General features: G+C 42.5%; 3 protein-coding genes and 1 pseudogene across 4 annotated transcripts in view; 3 read left to right on the forward strand and 1 right to left on the reverse strand.

Moving 5' to 3' along the window:
• Positions 1–4,774, forward strand: part of LOC113428302 (uncharacterized) — a 110,264-nt pseudogene extending 105,490 nt beyond the window's left edge. Inside the window, exon 3 of the transcript XR_015747094.1 lies at positions 2,854–4,774. The product of XR_015747094.1 is annotated as an uncharacterized LOC113428302 (transcript). The remainder of the gene's footprint in view (positions 1–2,853) is intronic.
• The window catches only part of LOC113426492 (uncharacterized), an 807,865-nt gene that overhangs the window by 512,992 nt on the left and 282,138 nt on the right, over positions 1–12,735 (reverse strand). The gene's annotated exons all lie outside the window — the stretch shown is intronic.
• LOC113428307 (uncharacterized) overlaps positions 8,328–12,735 on the forward strand; it is a 43,947-nt gene continuing 39,539 nt past the window's right edge. The window contains exon 1 of the mRNA XM_087953146.1: positions 8,328–8,426. The gene's annotated coding sequence lies outside the window, so the exon portion shown is untranslated. The remainder of the gene's footprint in view (positions 8,427–12,735) is intronic.
• LOC113432058 (uncharacterized) overlaps positions 8,362–12,735 on the forward strand; it is a 30,612-nt gene continuing 26,238 nt past the window's right edge. Inside the window, exon 1 of the mRNA XM_087953014.1 lies at positions 8,362–8,426. The gene's annotated coding sequence lies outside the window, so the exon portion shown is untranslated. The remainder of the gene's footprint in view (positions 8,427–12,735) is intronic.

Below are 12,735 nucleotides of genomic sequence, written 5' to 3' on the forward strand. Positions count from 1 at the left end.
AACGTCATGCAGACTGACAGGTGTGGCTCAGTAAAACAAAAGACAGAGTCCAAGTGTGTTGATAAGCCAATGCATTTATCCATCTGAATAAAGAGGGGTCCCTCCTAAGAAGGAAAGAATCCTGAGTGTAGTGAAAGGCAGATATTTATACATTTATTTGCTTTTTTTCATTACATAAGAGGGAGCTGGCACACAACAGATAAGGTACAGAAATATGGAAATTATAAAAATAGCTAAAAATGCCTTCTGTGGTTTTGGTCACATGCCTAACCCGGAGGCTAGTGGTTTCCTGTGAAAGTTTTCATGGCCTCAGAAGTTTGTTGAGGCCTGAACATCAGCCTTGCCATCTCAACAGATGAGCAATCATCAAATTCCTGATTAACATTAGTGCAGAAGGTTTAACTGTAATCATATTCTTCAGGAAAGACATGGATTATCTCCATATTGTAGGTGTGTATATTACTCCCTTTCTCTCTGAATGTATATATCTACAAACATAATCTCTCCCCAGGACTTCCAGATATACAGGCATGTGAAAAAGAAAGTACAATATCCTTGACTTCTATGATTTTATATAGCAGGACATAGTAAAAATCATTTGGTCCTTAGCAGTTCTTAAAAGAATAGAATAGAATTCTTTATTGGCCAAGTGTAATTGGACACACAAGGTATTTGTCTTGGTGCAAATGCTCTCAGTGTACATAAAAGAAAAGATACATTCATCAAGAGTCAAAAATCATAAGGTACAACACTTAATAGTCATACTATTCATACAAATCATACTAGGAAACAGTCAATAAAAATCATTAGGATACAAGCAACAAAGTTACAGTCATAGAGTCACAAGTGGGAGGGGGTGGGTGATAAGGAGTGGTGAGAAGATTAATAGTAATAGTAGTATAGACTTTGTAAATAGTTGGACAGTGTTGAGGGAAAATAGGTAAATACAACCACAGATGAACAACACATGACATATTACATCAGGTCATCATTTATTTTTATAAAAAGAAAGCCAAAACGAAAAAGTCAAATTCTTTTCTGTGTGACTTTATCAGTCTCTTGCAGTGTTGTGGAGGAATTTTTGGCTCACTCTTTTTTACAACATTGCTTCAGTTCATTGAGGTTTGTGGGTGTTTTTATGCACAACTCTCTTGACGTCCCACCACTCGGGTTGAAGTCTGGACTTTGCCATTGGAACACCTTGGTTCTTTTCTTTTTCAGCCATTCTGTTGTAGATTTGCTGATCTGTTGTGCGACCATTGTCCAGTTGCATAATCCCATGTCAGCCTAGCTTTAGCTACTGGACAGATGGCCTCACTTTTGACTCTAGAATACTTTAGTATGCAGAGGGGTTCATGGTCGACTCAAAGACTGCAAGGTGTCCAGGTCCTGGGTTTTCTTGGATGTCCACTTCTGGGAAGATTGGCAACTGCCAGCAGTGTTTCCCACTTGTGAATAATATTCCTCACTATAGAATGAAGGATTTTAAATTTTTTAGAAATGGTCTTTTAAACCTTTCCAAATTGATGGGCAGCAGCAATTGCTTCTCTAAGTTCATTGCTGATTCTTTACTCTTTGGCATTATGTTAACACTCAGCTCAATGCCGGAGACCAGGAAACTCCGGCTTTGAGTTTCGGCTTTTGTAGATGTACTCACACTTTCTGATGATCAATTGATCAAGGGCATTTTGCTAATGGTAAGAACAAGTAACCAGCAGAACAGCTTGCCTTCAGAAGTTGTGGTGCTCCATCACTGGAGGCTTTTCAGAAGAGACGAGACAGCCACTTCTATGACATGGTATAGGATGTCCTGCTTGATCAGAGGCTGGATTAGAAGATCTGCAAAGTCCCTTCCAATTTTGTTATTCTCTGTTGCAATGATATTTATAATACCCTGACAAGTAAAACCAAAGATCAAAGAGGGTGTTCTTTCTTTTTCACTTGCCTGTATTTGACAACAACCCTTTGCTCTGCTAAGAATTTGTGATTGACCCAGTCAACAAGTGAATTTCATCATTGAATGGATATTCGAATTTGGATCAGGGTAGTCTTCCATGTGTCAAATGAATCATGATTAATGTAAGAGCTTATTGGAGCGTTCTGGCATGTTTGTTTTGTCATTGTAATGTATTGTAAACGTTTTCTTTTTTTCTCATCTTCTGCAACCATTTTATGCACAACTAAAGATACCCTTTTATTTGAATCTTATAGACAAAGAGGATGCAAGAAGAAAACTCTGGACAACTGCGGATAACCAGCAACATTGAATAGGAAAGCAAGTCAGTCCAGAAATCAAAATATTTTCCATTTCTTTCAGGGAGCCACACAATTCTTTACCTTCCTCAACAGATGAGAGAGAAGCAACAGAAAATCAAGAAGAGATTTCTAGGTCGGAAAAGTAGAGTTTGAAGTCCAAGCACACATTGCATGAAAAGTCAAAGATTATTTTTCCATTCAGCAAAAGAGGGGAATATCTGGAAGTTACAGGCGAGGAAAAGGTCACTTGGAAAGCCACGTAGTGCAGACACTGTTGCAGGCCTTGCTCTGGGAGGAAGAAATTCGCCACTACTACTAAAGAAGGGATGACCCATATTTTGGACATCCTCTGGAATATTAGTTGTGGAAGAGCTTCATAGATGTGCCTGTTGTGGGAAAGATACAACTTGCGAATCACAGCTGATTATGCCTGAGAGGATCCTGACTGGAGAAAAGCCATACAATCCTCTAAATGTGGCAAAATCTCTGATCAGAACAACTTTGTTGTGATCAATGGAAGGACTCACACAGGAGAGAAGCCCTGCAAATGCTTCCAATGCGGTAAATGCTTTCGTGAGCATGGCAACATGGACTCACACAGGAGAGAAACCATTTGAATGTCCTGACTGTGGGAAAAGTTTCAGTAAGAATTCCAGACTCACAAGACACCAGAGGACTCACATAGGAGAAAAACCCTTTGGGTGTCTTGATTGTGGAAAAAGTTTTAGTCAGCATTCCACCCTGGTGACACATCAGAGGACGCACACAGGAGAGAAACCATTTGAGTGTCCTGATTGTGGGAAAAGTTTCAGTCACAATTGCAGCCTGGTGAAACACCAGAGAACTCACACAGGAGAGAAACCCTTTAAATGTCCTGACTGTGGGAAAAGTTTCAGTCAGAATTCCAGCCTTATTGGCCACCAGAGGATTCACACAGGAGAGAAACCCTTTAAATGTCCTGATTGTGATAAAAGTTTCAGCAAGAATTCCAACCTGGTTCAACACCAGAGGACTCACACAGGAGAGAAACCCTTTAAATGTCCTGATTGTGGTAAAGGTTTCAGTCAGAATTCCAACCTTGTGACACACCAGAAGACTTACATCAGGAAGAAAATGTTTGAATGTACTGAGTGTGGGAAATGTTTCTGTGATAATTCCAACCTGGTTATACACCAAAGGACTCACACAGGAGAGAAACCATTTGAATGTCCTGACTGTGGAAAAAGTTTCAGTACCAATTCTGGCCTGGTTAGACACCAGAGGATTCACACAGGAGAGAAACCATTTGAATGTCCTGATTGTGGTAAATGTTTCAGTATCAATTCCAGCCTGGTGACACACCAGAGAATTCACACAGGAGAGAAACCCTTTGAATGTCCTGATTGTGAGAAATGTTTCAGTGATAATTCCAGCCTGGTTAGACACCAGAGGATTCACACAGGAGAGAAACCCTTTGAATGTCCTGTTTGTGGGAAAAGTTTCAGTAACAATTCCACCCTTGTGACACACCAGAGGACACACACAGGAGAGAAACCCTTTAAATGTCCTGACTGTGGAAAAAGTTTCAGTCACAATTCCTACCTCATTGGCCACCAGAGAATTCACGCAGGAGAGAAACCATTTGAATGTCCTGTTTGTGGGAAAAGTTTCAGTCAGAATTCCCACCTTGTGGAACACCAGAGGACTCATACAGGAGAGAAACCCTTTAAATGTCCTAACTGTGGAAAAAGTTTCAGTCAGAATTCCACCCTTATTCAACACATGAGAATTCACACAGGAGAGAAACCCTTTGAATGTCCTGACTGTGGGAAAAGTTTCAGGCAGAATTCCACCCTGGTTCAACATCAGAGGATTCATACAGGAGAGAAACCCTTTAAATGTCCTGACTGTGGGAAAAGTTTCAGTCAGAATTCCAACCTCATGGGCCACCAGAGGATTCACACAGGAGAGAAACCCTTTAAATGTCCTGATTGTGGTAAAAGTTTCAGCAAAAATTCTAATCTGGTGACACACCAGAGGACTCACATAGGAGAGAAACCCTTTGAATGTCCCGATAATGGAAAAGTTTCTCTCAGAGATCCCAGCTCATGCACCAGAGGACTCACAAAGGGGAAAAACTGTATGAGTGTCCCTTTTGTGGAAAAAGTTTCAGGTGGAATTCCAACCTGGTGACACACCAGATAACTCACACAGGAGAGAAACCATATGAGTGTCCAGACTGTGGGAAAGATTTCAGTATTAGGACTAGTCTTCTAAATCATATGCTTATACTCACAGGGGAGATACCATTGAGTGCCGAAGAGTGCTTCAGGAAAAATTCCTCCCTTATTGTACACAAAAAATCTACATAAGCCCCTAAGTAATAAGTGTAGAGAAGGTTTGAACTTCATTTCTAATGTCCCATTGTAAGTCCAGCTGAGAAATTGACTGTTAAATTTGACTGTAAAGAATTTGCCTAATTTTTATAGGCAATATGTAATGGTATTAGATGGGAAGGAATAAAGAAAATATTGCAACATATTAGTTTGATAACACCTATGTGACCATCAGCAACCTCTGAATCTCACAGGTGGGTTGCTGCTGGTTTAAACTGGTTCAAGGGAACAGGCAGTTAAAATTCTGTGCAGTTCGGCAAACTGGCAAACCCCATCATTGGCTGGCTCTGGTCCTGCCTGTTTTGGGGCCCCTTTTTTGCCTGGTTTTGGGCCTGAAAAACAGGCTGAAAATGGCCCCAAATACAAGGTGAAAAACAGGCGGGAGCGGAGCCAGCCAGTGGTGGGATTAGCCGCAACTGGATGAGTCCTACCTCTGCCTTTGAGGCGAGTGGCTGGGAGGTGAGGCTGGGTATGATGAGTAACATCACCCACCCAGTGACATGACCAACCGGCCACGCTTACCCAACCAGAGAACCAAGTCCCACCACTTCACAGAGCTATATTCCAGTCCCACCACTTCACAGAGCTATATAGCAATATCAAGCAAAATTAAATAAAGCCAACCTAAGAGTCAGAGGTTATGGTCTACTCTACAGGGTGGGTTGAAAAGCCATAAGTCCCCACTCAGAGGAACAGTCCATTTCCTCAGAATCAATCTCTGAAATTCAGATTGAAAGGTGGAAAGTATGTGGTGTTTGGAAGATACTGGATCTTGAAAGCTGCAGTCTTGAATTTGGGGCTGGATTAGCAGGAACAGCTGAATGGATGGATGTTGTGAGGAGGAGGAAGGCCCAGTTGGGTGGTCACCAGCCTAGAGCCTGAATTCCAATCCTGCTTTAGGCACAAAGCCATCTCAGAGACGTTGGCTTGGTTTGTCCTCTCAGGCCTTGGAAAGGGGAAATCTGCTTTCAAAAAACCTTGGCAAGGAAACTGCAGGGAGTGGGAGTGCAGGATACCTCCCCAAAACCTACTTTTGCAATTGAGTAAACCTTGGAGAGTGAAGCTTGACCAGTGTTGTGCCATAAAACATTTATGAAGTTCTTGTTTGTGTGCAAAATCACTAAATCAGTGTTGGCAAATCTTTTGGGCACCAAGTGCCAAAATGGGAGCGCACGCAAATCTTTTTGGTACCAAGTGCCAGAATGGGTGTGCGTGCACATGCATGTGCGTGCCGAAAACCAGATCTTCTGGTTTTCGGCACGCACATGCGCTCTGACCACCTGGTTTGCTGGTTTCTGATGTGCATGCGTGCACAGTGACCAGTTGTCCTGTGCGCATGCACTGGCTTTGCCTTGCCTTTTGGGGGTTCTTGCGCCTCCCTTCCCCCGTCCCTGTTGGGGTGGCGGGACATGCACACTGCAGCTTCCTTCCCCTGGAAAGCTGGAGCCCCTTCCCAGCCTTGGAACAAGGCAGCACAGCTACCCCCCTCTCCCGCCATTTCTAAGGGATCGCGACAGCTTCCTGGCTGGCGTGCCTTCTTCCCACCTGGCTCAGGTCCTGCGCAGCCCCGCCTCCTCAGAAGGGCAGCAGTGGCAGCTGCAGGGGGAAGGGCAGGAACAACTGGCCGGCCACTGCAGCCACTCCCATTTCGGCAAGCCATGTGGGCAGTTCGCCTCCCCACCTGCAGGTCCTCCAGCATCCCGCCTGGAAGCGGCAGTGCAACAGCCACCCCTGCTGCCATGCGTGAGGGGGCAGCGGAGGCGTGGACGGACAAGCCAGGGCTTCTCTCCCTCCTCCCCCGAGTGAGCTTCTTGTGTGGCCCCAACCCTCCAGCCCGCGGCACTGACATGCATCTGTGGTCTGGAGTGCCGTACCGGCTCAGGCACACAGGACAGCATTTCCTGGTTGGGTGGACGGTTGCCCCATGCCCGAGCTGGCCAGTGTGCAGGAACCCAGAAGAGCAAGGGGAGCAGAGCTGTTGGCCAGGATAGCTGGGGCCATACAAGAAGGGAGGGAAGCCCTGGCATTCCTATCCTCACCCCCGCTGCGGTGGCTGGTGCTGCTACTCTTCTCGGAGGTGCAGGAGCTGAGCTGGGTGTGAGGAACACCGGGTCAGAAGTGGTCGTGCCTCCTTGGCAAAAGTGATGGGTGGAGGGGCTGTGTCGGGATCGGCCAGCTCTTCTGCGGAGCCCAAGCCAGCCAGGTGCTCCAGAGCAGTGGTTACCAACCAGTGGGCCATGGCCCACCAGAAAATTTTGGTGGGCCACAGAGAAATCTCACCCCCAGAGCACCCCTCCTAAAGCAATTAATCCAGGCTGTGCAGAAACACACCCATTCATTCCTTACCCAGCAAACTTGCCTGCTAAATTACTATTTTTCCTTTTTCCGACCATCAGCTGTTCTGCTGTACCAGGAGATTTAGATTAGCTAGAAAGCAGGAAATGGTTGGATTTCTTGCTTTCTAATAAGTCTTTAGATCTTCCTCTCTGCTTTTAAGCACAGCCAAACCTCACTTAGGACTGAAGGTTCTATTATTCAGTGCAGACTCACAGCAAGCAAATTTTATGTGACAGTCTGAGCTAGCTGATGGCAGATAGATAGATCACTGAATGATACTGTGAGCAATTCTGCCTGCCTGCTTTGCCTGATTCTGGGTAAAAATTGCTCTTTTTTATTAAAAAAAACATCAATATTTATATACATGGTGTGTTCTGAGTTAATTTTACGAGTTTGCTTGCAAGCAAATTTTATGTGACAGACTCAGGTAGCCAATGGAAGATAGATCTGTGAGTGAATCTGTGATTCTGTGAGCAACTCAAATCTGCCTGCCTGCTTTGCCTGATTTTGGGTAAAAGTTGCTTTTTAAATTAAAAAAAATCAATATTTATACAAATATTTATAATCTTTACATACAAGCCATGCCCACCCAGTCACATGACCACCAAGCCACACCCACAAATTAGGCCATGCCCACAGAACCGGTTAGTGGTACCTGGGATTTAAAATTATGAGTTTGGTGGTTCCTGAGGTCCAAAAGGTTGGTGACCCCTGTTCCAGAGCATGGATATTTGAGTGACTGCCATAAAATAGAGGGGGTCAAGTCAAAGCGCCAGAAGGCAAGACAAGGAACAATGGGTGGAAACTAATGAAGGAGAGAAGCAACTTAAGGCCTCCTGCTTGAGCAGGGGGTTGGACTCAAGACTTCTAAGGTCCCTTCCAGATCTATTCAGATTAATTGATTGATTGGGTGATCTTGAAAGCTTGAATTTGCTGTTGGAGTTTTGTGTAATGGTGAAGGGACCAAGTTAGAAACAGAGAAATGTTCAGTTCCAGTCCCACCTGAAGGACAAGAGCATCTGTTCAACTTTGGCCAGTCCTCTTAAGCGTAGGAAGCAGGAAGGCAGGAAACCCCTTCCAAAAACCATTGCCAAGGAAACAGCAAGGCCAGGCAACAAGAGTGACCCAAAGGCACCAAAAACGAAGCGAAGTAGCATCAGGTTTCACTATTTCACAGGGCTCAGTTAGAAAGGAGCCTGGAAAAGCGTGTTTTTCCACTTCCTGTCGCTAGATGGCGGTCACGCATAATCTGTTGCATAGAAAGTCATCCACACTTTAGTGCCATCCGTGCTTGAGCTTGAAAAAGGCGTTTTTAAACCATTGAGTGCTTTATTGCTAGAAAGGATGGGAGGAAAGGAGAAGCGCAGGGGAACTTCCTCTTCCGGATGATTCATGGGAGGAAGGTGGTGTGCAGAGCGGCATCTGTGCTCTTCCCAGGATGGAAGCAGCAGCTGGCAGGTGAGTTGGAGGCATCAGGTGGAGAGTCCGGGAGCAAGTCGGGCTGTTCGGTTCCCTCCACGGCCTGGAAGCGGAGAAGCAACTGGGCTGAAGCGTGTCAGCTGCAGGTTCCTTCCCTCCCCAGATCGGAGCCCGCTGGGGCTGCAGGCTGTGAAATTGGTGGCTGCAATTTTCTGCTGGGGGGAAGATTTAAAAAGCCTCTTTCAAGTGACGGTGGATCCTTTAGGGATGGATTCCCTCCAGAGGTTGTGGGGGCTCCGTCACTGGAGGGTCTTCAGAGGAGATTGTCATAATTGAGATGATTATGGCTTACAGCTCATGAAAACCCCAAATCCACAATCTCAGAAAATTAGAATATTACATGCAATCAATAAAACAAGGTTTGTACATAGAACAATATCGGACCTCTGAAAAGTATAAGCATGCATACGTACTCATTATTTGGTTTGGGCCCCTTTTGCAGCAATTACTGCCTCAATGCGGCATGGCATGGAAGCTATCAGCCTGTGGCACTGCTGAGGTGTTATGGAAGACCAGGATGCTTCAATAGTGGCCTTCAGCTCTTCTGCATTGTTCGGTCTCATGTCTTTCATCTTTCTATTGGCAATGCCCCATAGATTCTCTATGGGGTTCAGGTCAGGTGAGTTTGCTGGCCAATCAAACACAGTAATCCCAAGGTCATTGAACCAGGTTTTGGTGCTTTTGGCAGTGTGGGAAGGTGCCAAGTCCTGCTGGAAAATGAAGTCAGCATCCCCATAAAGCTTGTCTGCTGAAGGAAGCATGAAGTGCAACAAAATCTCCTCATAAATGGCTGTGTTGACCCTGGACTTAATGAAGCACAGTAGACCAACACCAGTAGATGACATGGCTCCCCAAATCAACACAGACTGTGGAAACTTCACACTGGACTTAAAGCATCTTCCATTCTTCCTCCAAACTCTAGGTTTCCAAATGAGATGCAAAAGTTGCTCTCATCAGAAAAGAGGACTTTGGATCACTGAGCAACAGACCAGTTCTGTTTTTCTTTAGCCCAGGTAAGAAGCTTCTGGCGTTTGTTGTTCAGGAATGGCTTGACAAGAGGAATACGACATTTGAAGCCCATGTCCAGGATCCATCTGTGTGTGGTGGCTCTTGATGCACTGACTCCAGCCTCAGTCCACTCCTTGTGAAAGTCCCCAACACTTTTGAATGGCCTTTTCCTGACAATCCTCTCCAGGCTGCGGTCATCCCTACTGCTTGTCCACCTTTTTCTTCCACACTTTTCCCTTCCACATAACTTTCTATTAATGTGCTTTGATACAGCACTTTGGGAACATCCAATTTCTTTTGCAATTATCTTTTGAGGCTTTCCCTCCTTATGGAGGGTGTCAATGATGGTTTTCTGCACAACTGTCAGGTCAGCTATCTTTCCCATGATTGTGCTTCCCACTGAACCAGACTGAGAGACAATTTAAAGGCTTCGGAACCCTTTGCAGGTGTTATGGCTTAATTAGCTGAGACACATTGGGACACATTGAGCCTAGAATATTGAACCTTTTTACAATATTCTAATTTTCTGAGATTGTGGATTTGGGGTTTTCATGAGCTGTAAGCCATAATCATCTCAATTATGACACATCACGGCTTGAACTATCTTGCTTTGCATGTAATGAGTCTATCTCATATATTAGGTTCACCTTTTAAGTTGCATTACTGAAATAAATGAACTTTTGCACGACATTCTAATTTTTCGGGTTTCACCTGTATGTAATAATTGTAATGTAATAGGAAATTAAATAGAATATGATTAAGAAATGTAAATGATATCTTCAGTGTTGATATAACTATTTTTTCAATGTTTTTAAATTGTGTAAAAATTGAATAAAGTTTATTTTTAAAAAAAGCAACAAATGTAATTTGGTTCTGTCATGTGACTTCATGCTTCATGATTGGGCTGCTTAGTGACACAGATGCCAGTCCAAATTGCAGTCAGTAAATGAGGACTACTTCAATTGGGTGTCACCAAGGGGGTTATGGAAGGTATTTTTTGCCCTTACTTGGAGCTCATGGCTTCTATGGACATAAGTGATGCTTCAAATGTTGCTTTAGGCATCATTTCATCAGTTAAAGCCCCCACATCTGTAAAGCTAGTGTCATGCAGACTGACGGGTGTGGCTCAGGGAAAAAAGACAGAGTCCAAGTGTGCGTGTTGATAAGCCAATGCATTTATTCATCTAAATACAGACTGGTCCCTCTTTTGGTATGTGCTTCCATCCATGAATTTGGTACTTTCGCTTCTAGCAATACTTCATTGAACATTTTCAGCATTGGTATACTTAGAATATTTTGCAAGTCTAACAGAGTTCTGCTGGTAGACCATCTGGGCTCGGTGTTTTGCCATTCTTTTGTTTCTTAATTGTTTCTGTTAACTCCATCAATGTTATTTGTTCATCTGACATAGATTTCACTGTTTCAGATATTTTAGGTAATTCCGCTTTTTCTAAGTATTATTTTATCTTCTGAAACTGTCTCTTGATCATATAATTTTTCATAGTAATTTTGGATCACTTTCTTTTTATCATCATTTTGATGGTGAAGGTTTCCTTCCTCATCCATTAATTGGTGTATCAGTTTTCGTTCTCCTTTTTCAATTTGTATGCCAGCCATCTTCCTGGTTTATTTGCATTTTCAAAGAAATTTTGTTTAGCGTTTTTAATTTTTTGTGCTAATTCTTCTTTATCTGTTAAATTCAACAGGTTTTATTATTCAATTTGTTGTTTTTTTTAGATTCTTTTTTTGTGGTTCCTTTTGTAACCTTTTGTATAGCCTCTTATATTCTTCTTCTAATATCTTTTGGTTTTGTTTCTTCTTATTTTTCTTTCCCATTCAAGTTATAGCTAAATCTCTAATATATGCCTTAGCTGTATCCCATACATTTTGTAATGATGTCTCTTCTATTCTTTTTAAAGAAAAAGTCTAGTTCTTTTTCCATGAATTGAATTAATTCTTTATCTTTTCATATTGATTGGTTCAACATCCATCTTAATTTTCTTTTTTGTCCTTTCCATTTAACTTTTATTGGATCTGCCCAATTACTTGTTTCTATCTTTCTTTCTTGTACATTAGATTTTAGTTCAGCTGACATCCGTATCATATCTATTTTTGACCAAGACATATGCCTATTTGAATAGAATGAATATTGATTTTCCTTAGGATGTATCTCTTGCCATAAAGCTTGAATGCCTAGTTCTTCCGCTATTTTAAAGAAAGCTTTTGAAAACATTCTCCTAGTTTTTTTATTAACTGTCCTGGTTTTATAATCCAGTTCCGTATTTACAATTGCATTAAAGTCTCTTACTACACATATATTTTCATACTCCAATTCTATTAATTTCTTATGGAGTTTACCATAAAAGTTCTCTTGATTGCTGTTTGGTGCAATTTGGTGCAATTTCACAAGACTCCGAAGAGCCTGCTATTTTCCAGCCGTTTACGCCGCAACGTCAACTGGAAGTCTGTGGGGAGTCCTTTCTTGTCACATATCTGGTGTAGACTCTAAATATTTTGTCCATCTCACTGAGATGGACGAAATATTTAGAGTCTACACCAGATATGTGACAAGAAACAACTCCCCAGAGCACCTTTTCTTTGATCACCTCTAAAGCATTTGCCAGCAGCTCTGCCATTATCTTCACCAAGTTTTCTCTCTTCTCTTCCTCAATATTCTGAAATCGCAAGTAATAATCAGCCGTATCCATATCAAGTGATATTGTTTTCTCATGACTTATCTGCCAAAGTAATTCTGTAACCAACCTCTTCCACTCTTTTCTCTGTTCAGCTTTCTCTTCTACTTTCTGAATTCCATTATTTGTTGAAGATTTTTTAGTTTGTCCTCTACTTTTCCTATTCTTTCCTTAATGTCTTCATGCATGATTTGAATCATAACGTTCATCTCTGACTGCATCGTATTCATTTCTCTTGCTGCAACATATCAAATGACTTTCAACCTGTGGACTAGATGCTGCTGCTGCTGAGGATGGCGCAGATGTACTTTTCTTCATTTTGAGATGCTTTAATAATTTTAAACCAATTATTGAAAATAATAACTGCGATACCCCAACAGCCCCAGTATTGACTGCCAACTTCACTATCTCCTTCCAATTTCCGCTTTTACAAAGCTATTCAGAGCATTCAATGTTACAGTATCCTTTTTTCCTTCTTCCTTATTATCTTCAATCTCCAATCTCCAAAAAATGTCAGTTTTTAAAAAAATTGTAATCCCAGAAGAGCATAATTACAATCCACAAAAAGAAGTGAAACTTAATTATAA

Source organism: Notechis scutatus, chromosome 2 (genome assembly GCF_049901735.1).
Source record: "Notechis scutatus isolate UNSWTSFEM ecotype Mainland chromosome 2, rNotScu1.2, whole genome shotgun sequence".
In the NCBI taxonomy this organism is placed as follows: domain Eukaryota; kingdom Metazoa; phylum Chordata; class Lepidosauria; order Squamata; family Elapidae; genus Notechis; species Notechis scutatus.